This window comes from Puma concolor, chromosome E2, assembly GCF_028749965.1.
Source record: "Puma concolor isolate L17-30 chromosome E2, mPumCon1.1.hap2, whole genome shotgun sequence".
NCBI lineage: Eukaryota > Metazoa > Chordata > Mammalia > Carnivora > Felidae > Puma > Puma concolor.
In genome coordinates this window covers 6,111,739-6,129,077 of record NC_141681.1, presented here as the reverse complement: position 1 = coordinate 6,129,077, position 17,339 = coordinate 6,111,739, and the positions used below count along the sequence as shown (strand labels likewise).

Here is a 17,339-nt window from a genome sequence, read left to right as displayed (position 1 = left end):
AATGTTACTAATCAGAGAAGCAGGAGGAAGGAGAGTTACCACCTTCGTTGAACACTTACTTTGGAACAGGCCCCATGACTGGGAAGGGCTTCATTAGTGGTTATCTCCCAGCTCCCACACACACATGGGAATCACGGAACTATTTTGCAAGCACCTGCTGTTCCGACTCTGTCTTAATTCAGACGTGTACTCCCCTTTTGTCTCATGACAGCAGGACTCTTCTAAATCCCTACGTCTTTAGCTTGTGTTGACACATGGCCAGTGTGACTCTGACATGTTATTTTCTTATGCTGAAGGTGTCTTGTCGAGTTTCATGGGTTTTGTGCTTACCTGCTGCCTATTAGGCTTAAAACTCACAGCACTGTGACTTTAAATGTCAGCATTGTCCCTGGGACAATAGAGCTAAAAGCAGGCTGTTGACATTCTTTGGACACAATTTGTGATACCCTTTTCATTTCCTTGAACACTTACGTGTTTCCAGGTGATGTTTCCCCACAGAGCCACATCACAAAGCCTAGGGTTTGGCAAAATGTGTCTGACCTAGATCAGTAGCCCCTAGGGCCAAAAGCCATTTCTGATATCACGTTGTAAAAACAGATTTCCCTCTCTGGGTCTGGGTCCCTGTCTTATAAACTAAAGGTATTATTACCTACTCCCTGGGATTATTGTGAAAATAAAGTATAATAAGAGCTTCTCCGAGGAAGTGTGATCTTTTCATAATTCAACATGTGTAAAACTCTCTGTATGTGCTCATCTGGTATTTTAAAACTTTATAGATTAGAAAATACTTCAGATAAATAAATGATCTCTACTGCAAGTTTCTTGCCAACGTTTAGAAGCTGGTAGGTGATGATTATGAATGTATATTGCAGTTAAGAACAGGGGTTAACTAACCATGGCCCATGGGCCAAATATGACCCACTGCCTGATTTTATCATTAAAGTTTCACTAGAACACAGCCATGCCCATCCATTGATATACTGTCTATGGCTGCTTTGGTGTAATGGCAGAGTTGAGTAATTTCAACACAAACAGCCTGGCCTACAAAGCCCAAAATACTTGTTCTTTGATCATTTACAGACACAATTTGCTAACCCTTGTCTTAGAGTTTGCACTCTAGATTCAGATCTAATTATGCACTTGGTCAAATATCACAGCAGTCAGTGAAGTGGGCATCAAACCCATTCTACAGATGTGTAAACTAAGGCACACAGCTTATAATGGCAGGGGATAATTCCTGCCCGTTAACACCTCATCGCACATGTAATCATTAGCTCATAGCCTTTCAGTTCTCCATAAATGTTACTTTATAAGGATGTTTTCCATTGTATAATTAATGTCCTGGCTATATTATTTAATCATCACTCACTAAGCACCTGCTGTGTGGCAGGCACTAGTCCAGCCACTAGGGCATAGCAGGGAACATAAGACTTCCTATCATCATAGAGTTTATATTCCAGGCTGTTATGCATGTACCTCAGGAGCTCCAGGGGCCTTAATCACACCCACCCACCTCATCACTTTGACTCCCCAAGTGCTGCCACTCCAACGGTGAACCACACAGATTGGTCTTTGTCCTGGAGATGAGAGAAGGAGTTCATAGCCCCGTGGGAAATTGCCTTTAGGTCCCATTCTTGATTTCTAGAATGTGATGTGAACTACCAATATCACGAGATACAGTGTGATATCTTTTTTGCCATTCACTTCTATCTTATGACTTTGCTTTTAGGGCTGGAAATAGATGGGATCTGAGTCAACACTAACACAAAAGGTTTGAGGGATTATGCCGACAAGTGCATCTCAGACTTTAAGGTGCCTGAGAATAAATCACCTGGGATCTTGTAAAAATGGAGGTTCTAATTCCATGTGTCCAGGGTGGGGCCTACAGCTCAGCATTTCTAACAGGCTCATAGGTGATGCTCTAAGGACCGCACTGTGAGTAGGAAGGTACCAGTCAACAGTCAGGTTCTTCTGAGATCCCTCAAAATTGATGCTGGAAGCAAGAAACATGGATGGATTCTCAAATTTAAAGGCCGGGGTTTGAGCAGCTAAACCCACCGTAGATTGAAGCTGTGATCACCCCATGTAGATGTGAGACCTTGGCTGGGAGTCGTCCTCCTCTCCCCTTCTCCCTACACCAATCACCAGTTTCCTCTCTCTGTCTCCTAGCTCCCTCGTTTCCCAGATTCCAGGCTCCTCCTTGCCCCCAGCCCAACTTACAAGCGTACTCTGTGGTTCAGACCATCCTAGCAAGACCCCTGTTAGAGATGCTAAGAATTTTTTTTTCTCTGTTCAAGTTCAAGTGAGGAAAGGCACAGACGAATCACTCTCAGTAATTCTCTCAGACTGAGTCTCAAGTCTTCCCAAGCCTTCCTGCTCAGACTGCACAAGCTAGTGATTAAAACTTAGAACAATAATTAGGCCTTTATTTTCAAAGCAGATTTGGTTTCCAGACCAGACTTCAACATTCATTACAATACAGACTAATAAAAACAAATCTGGGCACATATGCTTTTTATGCTTTTGTGTTGTAAAATCTATAACAGCATTAAAACAATTTTGAAAAAAAAGGTCATTCATATTCTCCCCACAAAATACTCTGTGGAACATTCCCTTCTGTTTCTCATCCAGATATATTGCATATATATACACATAGTTTATACACAAGTGTGCATTGTAATTTTTCCACTTATTAAATGATCAACATTTTCTCTGTTGTCATATGATCTTACTATTTTAAAAGCACACAGTATACCTTCCAGTTGACAAACCAAAATATCTGTAAACATTAAACAGTCCTTTGTGGAACATTTCAGTGGTTTTTTTGTTTCTTTTCTTTTCTTTTCTTTTCTTTTCTTTTCTTTTCTTTTCTTTCTTACTCTTTCTTTCTCTCTTTCTTTTGCTCTCTCTCTCTTTTCCCCCTTCCTTCCTTCCTTCCCTCCTCCCTTCCCCCCTTCCCTCCTTCCCTCCTTCCCCTCTTTTCTGCTTTTCCCCACTTTGGACTCTTTGTTCCTTTCCCTACTTCCTCCTTTGTCATCTTCTGCTATCAGAAAAACAATGCTCCATGAACATTTGATATTCTTTTATCATAAGGTGAGTTATTTCTTTAGCATGTATTCTCAGCCAGTAGGAGCAGGAGCATTTTTCCCCTTCTATGTATTTTGAGAAGCCCAGAGGCCAAATCAGTAAGGTATTGACATTTTCTATGAAAAATCTCAAAGGATGACACCCTAAACACATTTTATGTCCACCAGGCCAACTGAATAACTAACTCTGAGGCTAATTCCAGCCCCTTATAACTGCATTCATTCCTGGGGCTATTGGAATGAGTCCTGACTGAAAAAGCTAAGGTGGCTCAAACCAGGTCCTGATATTCGGCTCAGCCACTAGGTCTTGGGTTGGCCTTACACAAGTTTCTTTCTAATAGTACTCTTCTCTAAACTTGCACTTTAGGTATTAATGCTTCAACACATAAAATTATCCTGAAGGGTTAATCCACTAGAATATTAGCTTATTGAAGGAAGGAATTTTTTTAATCTACCTAATTCACTACTGTATCCCAAGCATCTAGAACACTGTGTGGCGCACAGTGGGCGTTCAATAAATGATGGTTTCATGAATCATTATAAAAAACCGTAAGATCAGAAACAGTCTAGAAAAAGGAAAGAAATCTTTACTTTAAAGCAGTGGCTCTTAAGCCTTCTGAGAATAAGTATATCCCTTACATCTGTGTGCTAACAGATACAACCGCACAAATGATTTCAGTAGGTCCACAGAATCTGGAAAATTTTCCATGGACACCAGGCAATAAGAATCCCTGGTGTAAAAGGACCTCTAAATTCTAATTCATTTGACGTCATCCTACCAAGTAGAAGAACTTTGAAATAGTAAGAAATCCATACCTATGGCACCTTCGATCTTTAGATAGGCACTATTATTCTCATTTTATGGAAGCAACTCTTGGTCTCAGAAAGATTGAAAAGACCTATTCAAAGTGACACAGTTATTAAGTATGGAGCAGGGACTAGAACTGAGGTCTAATTCAAGTCCAGCCTGCTTTGAGTTAACTGCTTCCCATTCCTCCTGCATTAATACACACAACCTTTGTCTTCTTAGCATTTGATTGATGGTTATTGTTAGTGCAGATAATTTGGGCTCCCTTGTAATGATCAAGACGTTTTCTCAAGGCAGGGTCTCAGATGATTAGGACAAGGCAGGTGCTAATGCCATTCTCAGATTCATCTGGAAATTTCTAACTAGAGTTCATTAACTTGTCAGCCCTGGTTCCCTCTGAGCACCATACTGATATAATAAAATAGTGCAAATCGATAGATACCTTAAACCAGCTTCATCTGTCTTCCTTTGTTCGTAATTTTTTTCTTTCTTCTTTTATTTCTACTTTCTTTCTCTGCCACTTTAAAAGGAAAATTGTGCCTCTTATTGGCTGTGCAATTCTGTTTTCAGTATGCCTTTTTAAAAAAAATTTTTTTTAATGTTTAATTATTTTTGACAGAGAGAAAGAGAGACAGAGCATGAGTGGGGGAGCGGCAGAGAGAGAGGGAGACACAGAATCCAAAGCAGGCTCCAGGCTGTGAGCTGTCAGCAGAGAGCCCAATGCGGGGCTCGAACTCACAGACCACAAAATTGTGACCTGAGCCTAAGTCGGACACTCCACCGACTGAGCCACCCAGGCTCCCCAGTATACCTTTTGAGCTATTGGAAATCCAGGCACACCCAGCTTTTCCCAAAAACACCTCTTATTACCCCCAAATAATAGGAAACTAACCTTATCTAGACTCACTCAGCAAATCTAGACTGTCCTTTGAGATTGCAAATCTAGTAAATTAATTTTCCTTAAGTATAACATGACTCAGTGACTATGTGGGTGAAGATCTGAAAGTTTTGCAGAACGGTTTTACTTACAGAATTAATGGTAATACTGTTTTTGGTGAAGCTTTGTACAGAAAGAAGCTAAGTAATTTTCTGAGTTGACAGGGGAAGGCATTGTGGTTAGGAGCTATTGATGGGAATGTGAGGGTAAGGATGGTTAGCAAAGTGCCTTATTTCTTTCTTCTTCCTTGATGTTGCTCACTTAGTTTTCTTGGGGACTCCAACTCCATCTACAAAAGAAACAAACACACCTTGCCTATTCTGGGTGAGATTAACTTCTTGTTCTTTGTCCTCCCCATTCTCAGTTTCCATCTTCTCCAACGCTTATAACATTGGATTAATTGACTCTGTATCATGGATTTCTCCATGTGGACACATTTTTATTTGTTCTGAGGAAATGCCGTGGTTGCTTTATTTTGCTGATTTCTTAGCAACATCATGGGAACCAGCCCAATCATCATGAGCTGTACCATGGGTCCACAGCTCTCTCTCTGAAAGCAGCCAGAAACCAAACATTACCCAGGAAAGAAAGCTCTTTCAATGGTCTGCAGCTGGTACGGGCATACTTTGACAATTTTCCTGCTCCTAGAGAACTTATCCAACACCTCCTAGAATATGAGATGGAAAGCATCCTCTCAGTACCATAGCTAAAGGACCAATCATGGAAATGAAGGTACAATTACAGAAAAATCATCCCTAGGCTACGACCGCATTCCACGAACATTTTATTTTCATCACGACTCATGATTTCAATTTTTGGGACTGGGAGTCTCTGCTGAATCCCAATTAAAATCCTTAACATGAGACCCTGTGCTTTACAGACATGTGTCAATGTGTTTAGTGAATTTGGGTTTAATCTCTTGGATTGACCACAGTTGTGAGCTGGTAGGGGACTGGTGAGATTGCATATGTAAATGATGCTATGCTAATCAAGGGTGGTATTTTCTCTTTTACTTTTGATCTACAGCAAGAGTAGATTCAAGACTAATGTTCAATTTGCACTTGAAAATGACGGTTTTTACACCAGGGTTCTTAATATCTGAGTTTTAGTTGAAAGGAGAAAGTGCCCATGCCTTTGAAAGTCAGGACCATGCTAAAGTGTTTTCCAATATCATAAAAAAAAAAATCGTCTGAACATCTTTGACAATAAAAAATCTTAATCTTGTCCTTTGAATAATATAAAGATTGAGTGTACCTCTGGAGAAATATTGATATAGACTCAAATCAATATGCCCCCACTTGTCACTGCTTCTCTTCATGCTTTGGACAAATTGCTTAACCTTGCTAAGTCTCAGTTTTTGCTCAACAAAAGTTGATATTACCATATAGATGGGTGATTCAGTTGACTTTGCTTTTATCATTAAAAAGAAGAATTTAGTCTAAGAGACATGAAACATTTCTACACATACATACACACAGCCCAAGACCTTTTAAAGTTCATGTACAAAGAAAGCATAATTCTTGGCAATGCAATAGATTTGCCTTGCATCTCTTACAACATTGGTCTTCTCTTCTGAGCTTGGCCCTTTGTACACCTCAAAAAGACTTAATTGTGTTCAACATTATAGGGTTACTGTCATGTACAGCATTTCTCTTCCTTAAAAAATAAGACTTTTCATGCAGAAAAGTCAAAGAATCAGTGTAAACATGCAGGATCAAAGTCCATAAGGTAATTAACCATTTACAACTGCCGCAGGGTTACTGTAGCAGGTCTTGACAGGTGATCTCACTGGTACATCCAATTCCCCACCAATTGCTAGGGGCATTCTGGCCACCTTAGTGATAATTTCTTCCTCCTTAACTTCCACAGCTTAAGTAGTATTTGGGACCAAACTGAAGAGCATGGCATTAAGAAACATTCTTTGGTCATTTTAGTGGTTGCATGGGGATTTATAGTGTATGTCTTCAACTTATCACAGTTTGCCTTCCAATAACATCAGCACTGTACATGCAGTATAAGAATCTTACAACAGTGTACTTCCATTTTCCCCTTACCCCACCTTTGCAGTATTGCTGTTACGCATTTTACTTTATTATATGTTGTAAATAAACCTCATAATACATTGTTATTATTTCTGCCTTAAATAGTTAGCTACCTCTTCAAGGCATATTTTAAAAAATAAGAAAAAAAGTCACCTTTCCTATATATCCACCGTTTCTTGGGTCCTTCCTTCCTTTGTGTGGATCCGTATTTCCATCTGGTATCACTTTCCTTCCAGCTGAAGGACTATTAAATGATTTTTATGGTGGTGTTCTGCTCGTGGTGAATTCTTTCACCTTTGGGATATCTGAAAGTCTTTATTTCACCTACAACTTTGGGGGATATTTTCCCTGGGTTTAGAATTCTGAATGGAATTTCTTTTTTCTTTGAGTATTTTAAAGGTTTGCTCCATAGTCTTTTGACTTGCATTGTTTCTGACAAGACATCTGCTGTCATCCTTATCTTTTCTTCCTCTGTTCCTAATGTGTCTTTTTTCCTCTAGCTGCTCTTAAGATTTTATTTTCCTTACTGGTTTGAAACATTTTGATTATGATAAAAACATTTTGAGGGGTGAATCAAGAGAGTATTGAAACAGATAAGATGTCAGCCCTAGGAAAAGAGGTAAAATAAATATGGGCCTGCACAGATTAATTGAAACCGATAGCTGCTTCTTTAAGGTCAGTACCAACTATCTTTTCTGGTGGAGGAGAGATAGCACTGCAGAATGTACCCCATAAAAGAAAAGTAATATCTAACACTTGAGGAACACAATATAGACGTACACAATATGCATATATGTGCATACATGTACATGTGTATACACAAACACACTTTTTATAGCTACAGCAATCCTACAATGTAGGTACTAATATAATCTCCATTTTATACATATTAAAACTGTGGCACAGAATAGTTGAACAATTTTAGCACAAAGCCAGTAAGTGGCAGAGCTAGGATCTGAATACAAACCATCAATTTAGCAGTCATGCTTTCATCTCCTGTTCTAAACTACTTCTTACAGTAGATGACAGCCAAGTATACCAACAGGAAGATATTGATAGATCCAGAGAGCTCCTGTGTTAAAAATATGCTATGTTGAAGCAGGAAAAGAATGTTGTTTCTTGGACATACATGATGCTAGTCACAGGGCAATTATCTTCTGTCTGATCTCTGGCTTAGATACTGAAGTTACTTCAAATGAAAAATGTCCAGGGATGCCTGGTTGCTCAGTCAGTTAAGTGTCCAGCTTCGGCTCAGGACACGATCTCCCAGTTTGTGAGTTTGGGCCCCGTGTCAGGCTCTGTGCTGACAGCTCAGAGCCTGGAGCCTGCTTTGGATGCTGTGTCTCCCTCTCTCTCCCCCTCCCCTACTCGCTTGCTCTCTCTCTTTCTCTCTGTCAAAATAATTAATAAACATTAAAAATTTTTAAAAACAGAAAGTTTCCATAATCTTAATGGCAAGACTTACAGCTAGACAGCATAATGGACTATGAAGATCCTACTCACTGGTGTTTCTCCAGTGTGTCCAACAGAAGACAGAACTTCTGCAGGTGAAATGGAAGGAGTTCACAAGCATGTTTGGACTCAGGTATCATTCTGGACAGCATAAAAGACAGGACATAAAACCAAAAACCAAAATTCTTGCTAATCTCTCTGGCCTACTGTACTGATAATGATGGCCGTCACTTAGTGAGACTCTTCGAGGAGCAAAGTGCTTTACTTTTATTACTTTTGATCCTTAAGACATCAACCTACACTGTGACTATGCCAAACGTTATGCTTCTTTTAATGCTGAGCCACTTGCAAATTACTTAACCTCCCTGTCCCTTAGTTTCTTCATCTGCATCGTAAGATTAATAATAGTAACTACCAGCATGCTATTTTGAGGATTAAATGAGATGATCCGTCTATAACATGTACCTGGAGCATGGCAAGCTCCAGTAAGTGTAAGATGGTGGTACTGTTGTCTCAGTTGTTTTCTCCTACTTTCTTTGATTCCCGCTTTGTCTATCCAAACCTTAACCATCCTGCAAAAACAGTTCAGGAACGCCTGGGTGGCTCAGTCGGTTAAGGGGCCGACTTCGGCTCAGGTCATGATCTCGCGGTCCGTGAGTTCGAGCCCCGCGTCAGGCTCTGTGCTGACAGCTCAGAGCCTGGAGCCTGTTTCAGATTCTGTGTCTCCCTCTCTCTGACCACCCCCCGTTCATGCTCTGTCTCAAAAATAAATAAACGTTAAAAAAAAAAAAAACAGTTCAGTATTCAGCCAACTATCCGGATTGCTCCGCTCAGGCATAACCTTTGTTTCTGCTAACAGTCAATACACACAGCTTAGCGTCTCATTGGATTTTATTACTCCGCATAGGCTCCTTTTGCCTTCTCGATTCAATTCACGATTCGCTCAATTCATATGTCATTTGAGCACTTACCAGGTACCAAGAACCGTTCTGGTTTATTAGGATTAGAATAGTAAATTAGAAAAGTAAAAATCAGATCCCTGCCTCACAGGTCTTATTTGTTGGTCTGGGGATGAGGGGGAGAGAGAAAAAATATATGTAAATAAAATATGTTGTATGTGAGATGGTGACAGCGATATGGATATAAATAAATCATGGAAGGAAAGTAGTTAGTTCTGAGGGAAATCTTACAATTTTGGATATTGGGTCCTGGGAAGGACTTGACTGATGTAAGAATACAAGTCACTGAGACCCAGATGTAGAACATTCTTGGGTGGAGTACAGCAAGTGCCAAGGCCCTAAGGTAGGAATGTTTGTGATCAAAGAACATCAAGGAGGTTAATGCCAGTGGAACGGAATCAGTAAAGGGTAGACTTGTAGGCAACATGGTTGGAAGATGAATGGCGTGGAGCAGATTACATAGGGCCTCACACGCCCTTGTAAGGATTTTGCCTTTCACTCTGATAAGATGGGGAGCCACTGGACTTCCTGAGCAAAGGAATGACTGAGACAGGCATCATGCCTTATAAATAAATGATGAGCCAATGTTGGAACGGAATTTGGAGTTGGCAAAGCATTCTTACATCCCTCATGGGAGTTCTGTGGGGGCAGGATCACCCCACCCATCACATAGGTGAGGAAACTGGTGCTCTCAGAAAAGTAGTAAATTCCAGAATGTCCTGCAGCCGTGGGGGCAGAGGCAAGATAGAAACCAAGATTCCCCAGCTTCCAGTCTGAGAAGCCCTTCTACAGCAGGCAGATGCTGAGTCCCACTTGGGTTCTGGGGTTGAAACCCATGGTCCTACAGTTTTCTTCACCATTTCCCAGGCCCACCTCCTCTGGGTTCTTCCCCTCCTGTGTCTAACAAACATTAATGCCCCACTGGGGAAAGAACTTAGTGCTTGCTCATACCAGGTGGGCAGTGCCAGGGCAGGACAGATGTGACAGTATCTTCAAGTGAATTAGAAACAGCCATTCCCTCAAGGGTCACAGTCCCCATGGGCATATGGCTACATAACACAAGGTGAATTTCAGCCCTTGCCCACCTCCTCCAAGGGCCTTTGTGCAGTGCACATCCTTCACCACTATAAACGTCAGCCTGACACCTCTTCATGATTTTTGTGATGTGATGTGATCACATAACATAGTGGAAGTCGCATAATAGGTACTCAGTGAATCGTGGCTGATTGAATTCTTTCTCATTTTTCACCTTCCAATATGACTAAGATGGGAAAGGATATAAATTATTTCACATATATTTATTGAACACCTACTGTATGCAGGCACTAGTCCAGGTGCTGGGGATACAACTATGCTAGACTGACCCAAAAAAATCCTGCATTTATGGGGCTCACATTCTAGTGGAGGACATGGGCAATAAATGAATCAGTTTAAGTACATTAGATTGTCATCTTGCAAAGAAGAGAAAAATAAAGCATGGTTTAAGTACATTAGATTGTCATCTTGCAAAGAAGAGAAAAATAAAGCATGGAAAAGGGGGTGTGAAGTTTTAGTGAGAGAGAAATACAGGCAAGAGTGGCCAGAGCCAGCATCATGAGGACGGTGGCTCTTGAATAAAGACCTGAATGGAGTGGAATCAGCACTGTGGCAGGCAGAGCAGTGGCCCCAAGACGCCCACATCCCAACCCCTGGGACCCGTGAACGTCACCTGATAGGTCAATAGAGCCTGACAGTCATTTAATGCTGATGTGATTAAGTTAAGGATTTTGAGGTTGGGAGATAATCCTGGATTATCCTAGGGGGCCTAACACAATCACAAGAGAGCCACAGAGAGGTTTGAAGATGCTGTGGGGCCAGGAGCCAAGAGATGTAGGTAGAGGTTCTAGCAGGTGGGAAGGCAAGGAAACACATTCTTCTCTAGAACCTCAGGAAGAAACACAGCGTTGAAAACACCTTGATTTCAGTCCAGTGAGACCTGTTTGAGATATCTGACCCCAAGGAACAGAAGATAACTGTGTGTTGTTTTAAGCCACTGTTTTTTGTTTTTGAAATTTTTAACATTTATTCACATTTGAGACAGAGAGAACAGAGCATGAGCTGGGGAGGGGCAGAGAGAGAGGGAGACAGAATCCAAAGCAGGCTCCAGGCTCTGAGCTGTCAGTGCAGAGTCCGACGCGGGGCTCGAACTCACTGACTATGAGATCATGACCTGAGCCAAAGTCAGATGCTTAAAAGACTGAGCCACCCAGGTGCCCTGTTTTAAGCCACTGTTGATTGTAATATGTTATAGCAGCAATAGGAAACTAATACAGTGACTCCGTAAGTATCTGTAGGGAAAAGCATTCCAGGCGGGAAGAGCAGGAGGTGGAAAGGCCCTGAGGTATATTTCAGGCAACTAGACTGGGCCAGAGTAATTCAGGGGCACTGGAGTTCACAGGAAGCAGGGGGAAAATTATGTAAAACACTATAGGTCAGTACAAAGACATTGGTTTTACTCCAAGTGCTAGGAGCCCCACTGGCAGCTATGAAGCAGAAGAGTGACATCATCTAGTTCGTGTTTTAACAGGACCACCCTGGCCACTGGGCACGTGGAATGGGGCTGTTGAGGAAAGGGCAGAAACTAGGGGACCAATATAATCCAGGCCAAAGGGGATGTCGGCAAGGACCAGGGTGGTGGCCATTGGGGGAGGATTGGGAAGTGAGAAACAGTCAAATTCTGAACATATTTTGAAACTGGAGCTCATTTAACCAGATAAAGGATAAATGTGATACATATAAATTTAACTGGAAAAGATCCTGAATAAAATTATTTTAGTAACTAAAACTGTACCATGTAAAGATAGCACATGTAGGAGGCAAGAGGTAGCATGGGTAACAGTCCAGGCTCCGAGCAGAACAGTCTGGGTTCAAGTCCTGGCTCCTCACTCACCAGCAATATGTCTTTGGGCAAGGTGTTTACCTTTCCTGGGCCTCAGCTTTCTCATCTGTAGCATAGAAGCGTAACAGCACTGGCATCACAGAGATTGTATGAGTATTCGTGGAGAAAAAAAAGTGTTTGTAAGACTTAGTGTCTAATTCCTGGTAAGCTCAGACAGTGTTCTCTCTCATCATTTAGAATTTGCTGATTTTCAAAGCTATTTTCCTATTTGTGAAACGCGTGAAGAATTTAGTGTGAAGTATTTGAAAACAAATGCAAGCGCTCCCCTCCTGTGGGGCAAGTTCACAGAGTAGCTGGGATGCCAACATATTTCTCTTGGTCCCATAATAGATTTTTCTGAGCTCCATTATCAAATAGTTTCTGTAGTTGTCAATCTTGACTTTGAAAGACGAGTCTGATCCTCCGGTCTTTTAAGATAGAATGAGTATCGCATGGCAACTGAATATTTATATCACGCTCTCCTCTCTTCAAGGAGTTGTTGTTTTACCATCCTGACATCAAAACCTGTGGGCCCAGGGAAACCTCAGATGTTGGAGAATATCAAACGTGGTCTTTCTCTCCCCTCTTTCCTGGTGGATCTGACGCACCTTTGAACCTTCAAAGGCCGTGGTAATCAATGATGTGGGGCAACACGTGACAGTGCATGCATCATCGTGAAGCTGCGTTTATTCATGGAAAGTGCAGAGTGTGGAATAGTGGTTGCCACTGAATTAAAACGTGAGGATCTGTAATCCAGTGAAAACCACAGAACAAAGGGAGGAGAGAGACACTTTGCTGACTGGGGACTTCACTGAAGAGAGCCACATAAAAGGCAGATTACTGCTTAAGTAGGTTAATGTAACCCTGGTGTCTTAATTAAAATGTCTTTAACAAAAGGAGAAGAGGAATAGCACTGGAAGTTTGGGGGAGGCGTCAATGAAAGGGAAGAAATTTCCATTAAATATTGAGAATAACTCCCTAAGCAAAACAGTCTTGAATTTCAGTAGTGAAGGATATTTAAAAATTGGTTGGACAAAGGAGGCAATTGGCTTTGGCGGCCAGCGTGGGAAATGGCAAATTTTAGAGTCTGCAGCCACAACATCATGAAGTTCATGACCAAAAATAAAGCAAGGGTATAAAAATGGGAGGAACAAGGATGTCAGAAACACCAAATCCAGAGACTGAGTTCTGGTCATGGGTACTTGCTTTCCTTAAATGCCAGGACACTGCTTCACATTTCCTCCCCCCATTCCAGATTCTGAAACAGATGCACGCCATTCCAAAGGGGAGGATTGTTTTCACCCCTCTCATTGGGGAAGCTTGGTTTGGAGCCCTCCTTTCCCTGAATCACCCTAAGATTTGGCCTAAGAAGCTGGGTTTTACCTCAGATGAGAAAGTAAAGAATCATCTGCTTTTATATTTGATAAAGTCATACACTGGGTTTCTCAGATTCCATCCTACAACAGCCCAGTGACATCTGTGAGCGTGCATTTTCTCCTGCAGGCAGGCACACTTGAGGTCAAGCCTCATTGCAGGGTGGCTGTGCCACTGACATCCGCAGCCGGCACCGTCTTCTGCCAGTTAATGAGGCGATTCGGCTGCAGGGGAGAGAACGGGCGTCCCTTCCAACCTTATGATTAAATTCATCAGGTGTTAAGTGAAGTGCAAGGTTCTTCTCGGAGGTCACCGTAAGGAACGGAAAGGTCAAAAACTCCCTTGGGAAAAGAAGAAAAGGGCTATTATCAGTTTTCCATCTGATACTAGATAGCATTTATTAAACAGGTAAATATTTATTAAATAGCCAACCTTTGTTAAAGTTTAGAGAATGAGGCCTGCACTTGCATACTAATGGGACTGGCAGAAGAAACCGGAAGTTAATAGGAACTATCCAGAAACCTCCATCTAAATTGAGGCAGAGAACGGCACACACAATGTATAATAGACGCCGTGAGTGAGTGGGAGAATGCACACACAATGTATAATAGGCACCGTGAGTGCATTGCGTGTGCATGTGTCTGTGTGTTACTGAACAAGTAGAGAGGACTAGAAGTAAGTAAGGGAGGAAGACTGTCTAAGCCACAGGAGCAGCACCAACGAAGCCATAAAGTCATGACAGAAAATGGCATGTTTGGGCAAAGCAACATGGTTGGAACTGGCTCCAGAGACGTGATGGTACCACTTGGGAAATGCCCTGCCGAAGAACGTGAAATACATTTCCGGTGGTGTTAGGTAGTTTAGGAATATGTCACAGGTCCTTCAAAATGTTCATAACCTTTGACCTAGTAATCCCACTTTTGCCAGCCATTCCGAGGCTAGCATGAAAAAGCAAACAAGCAAGCAAATAAAACTGCATCCACCGATATTTTGGTGCGTTTATTTATAATAACAAAGAATTGGAAACCCAGAAACTTTAGGAGCATAAGGACAGGGGTATGGCTAAATGCATGCTGATATAGCCACATGATGTCCAGCTACTAAAATTACATTTACAGAATCTGTGACACAGGAGGGAAGGAGGTTTGGTTTTTATCATTAGCTTCAAAAAGCAAGGTACAAAATTGTTCAGACCCTTCAATTCCAACTTAAGCAGAAAGTATATTAAAACCTGGAAGGAAGGACACGGAAATGCTATTCTGTTTGTGTGATACAGGCTTGTGAGTAAATGAATTCATTTTTTCTTCCTGATTCCAAGTAGAATAGGTTCATTATAGAAACTTTAGAAAGTGTATTAAACTTCTGGTTGCTTTCAAATCTTTATCTCAGTGTCTGCTTCTGGAGAGTCTGTTGAGGTCTTGTTTGTTCTTATTCTACAGTCAGTGGGCTCGGGGGTAAGAGGAAATGATAAGTCATGAGGAACCCAGAGGTGAGCAGGGGAAATGTGCTGATCATGGCAGGGAATGTGATGCTAGAGATGGAAGGACTGGATGCCAGGAGACCCCTCAGGAGGTGGTAACCCCTTGGGAGAACAGTATGGTTGGAATGAAGTAAGCCATCCATGGGATGTCAGGGTGTAGATCTTTCACGCTGAGAAAGGGAGGCAGGCGCTCTTGGGGGCTGTGGCAGGAGTGGGCGGGCTTCTCAATTTGGTTTAGGACATGTGAGTTTGGGGTGCCTGCAGGATAGTCCTGTATCATTTACTGTGGACCATCCTTGGGGAAAGCACATAGCCAACACCCAATAAATACCCACCGAATTGGAAAGAATCCTTTTTTCACATGTGGGTTTTCTAATGGGGGCTTTCTTTGAAGGCCACTCACAAATTTATGAGCTCATGCAGACCAGAAAGCATGGGATCTGGGGTACGTGCTCCCACATCTATAATGCATTCTGAAGTTAGTACAGCTGTTGAGGCAAGAATGCATATGCGTTTTAGAAAAACAAGTCCATCTGTAAAGCGCTGCAAGATGCCTCCAGGTGTTCAGAATAGCTATTTAACATGAATATTTTATCAATGCCAGAGCAGACAGAGGGAAATTGTATCCATTATATCCCCATCACCATCACACGTGGTTGAATGGACGTCTGACTAAAGAATCTAAATACGTTTAAAACATTTTTCACCTCCAATGAAACTAGCGAGTCCCAATCTGTGTTGTGATTGTGCCTGGGAGATTCATGAAATATTTTGGAGACAACTGCATCTTGGAAGTGTGGTTTGGCAAATTTTCATCCAAAGCATATGCTTTTATTTTATTTTTTAACTCGCTATTCAAATGTGAGCAAGTTGACATTTTAGAGCAAGTGGTAGAATATGTGTATGTGTGGGGGGGTGTTGTTGTTTTACTTCTGTCTCATTTTCAAGTTCAACTTTTTAAATACAAGGATGGCTGCGGGGTAACAAAAAGCAGGAAAGAAAGCCTACTTAAGAAAATGTGTTTTCCAGGAATGGCTCCTCAGCTCTGACAGGGTGGTGTCAAAGGCAAGGTCAGATCTCAGACTTCTGCTTAAAACCATTCAGTGGCTTCTTGTGTTCCTCGGGATTCAGAAAAATCCTATGGACTGGATTTGGCTCTCTCTTTCCAGCTTCTTCTTGGGGCTTCTTTGAGCCCTGGACCTTTCTGATCTTTGGCCATCTTCTGCCTCTGTGCCTTCTTCCATGCTGTTCCCCAAGCCCGGAACTCTTCCTCCTCCTTGTCCCTCGAACCTGGATGAATTCCACTTGGCCTTCAGATCTTAGCTTCACTGTCATTTCTTCCAGAAAGTGATGGTTTTCTACTGAGTGGTTCAAGGGGTGAAACTTCTGAAAATTTTCTTTAGAAGTTTTTTTTTAATGTTTATTTATTTTTGAGAGAGAGAGAGACAGACAGAGTGTAAGCAGAGGAGGGGCAGAGAGATAGGGAGACACAGCATCCAAAGCAGGCTCCAGGCTCTGAGCTGCCAGCGCAGAGCCCGACGTGGGGCTCAAACTCACAAACCATGAGATTATGACCTGAGCCGAAGTCAGACGCTCAACCAACTGAACCACGCAGGTGCCCCTCAAAAATTTCTATAGATTCGGTTACTTCAGAAAGCCATGAGAATTCTAGAATGAAAAAGTCCAAACTGAGTGTGGCAGTAATATTGTTGTTATAGAACAGATTTCCATGGTGAAGAGGAAATAAGAAGAGTCATGGACATCCTGCTCATTTACTTATTAGACACAACTGCGGAGAAATACTCTGAACCAGACACTGTGCTAAGCTCATTACCTAGATTGTCCTAATTCTTATAATAACCCTTTATGTATGTATGCATGTATGTATTTATTATTTCATTTAAAACTATTTTAAAAATACCTTTTGAACACCTGCTATATGCCCGGTCTTGTGCTAGGTACAGGGGGACATAATAGCAAACTAGGGTGACACAGTGCCTGCCCTTCTGGGGCCAGGAGCCTTGTGTGGCAGACGCACATTGATTGACAGACCGATGCTGCTGAGTGAAATGTGTGAGCAGAAGGGGAGACACAGGATCTTTGGATGCCTGGGTCACTCAGTCGGTTGAGCATTCATTTGACTTTGGCTCAAGTCATGATCTCACAGTTCGTTGGTTTCGAGCCTGGCATTGGGCTCTGTGCTGACAGCATGGAACCTGCTTTGGGTTCTCTGTCTCCCTCTCTCTCTGCCCTTCCCCTGTTCATGCTCACTCTCTCTCTCTCT

The 17,339-nt window shown here is 41.9% G+C and overlaps 1 protein-coding gene across 1 annotated transcript in view; it reads left to right on the top strand.

The window, feature by feature from the left end:
- Window positions 1–17,339, top strand: part of CDH13 (cadherin 13) — a 1,039,261-nt gene that overhangs the window by 427,453 nt on the left and 594,469 nt on the right. The gene's annotated exons all lie outside the window — the stretch shown is intronic.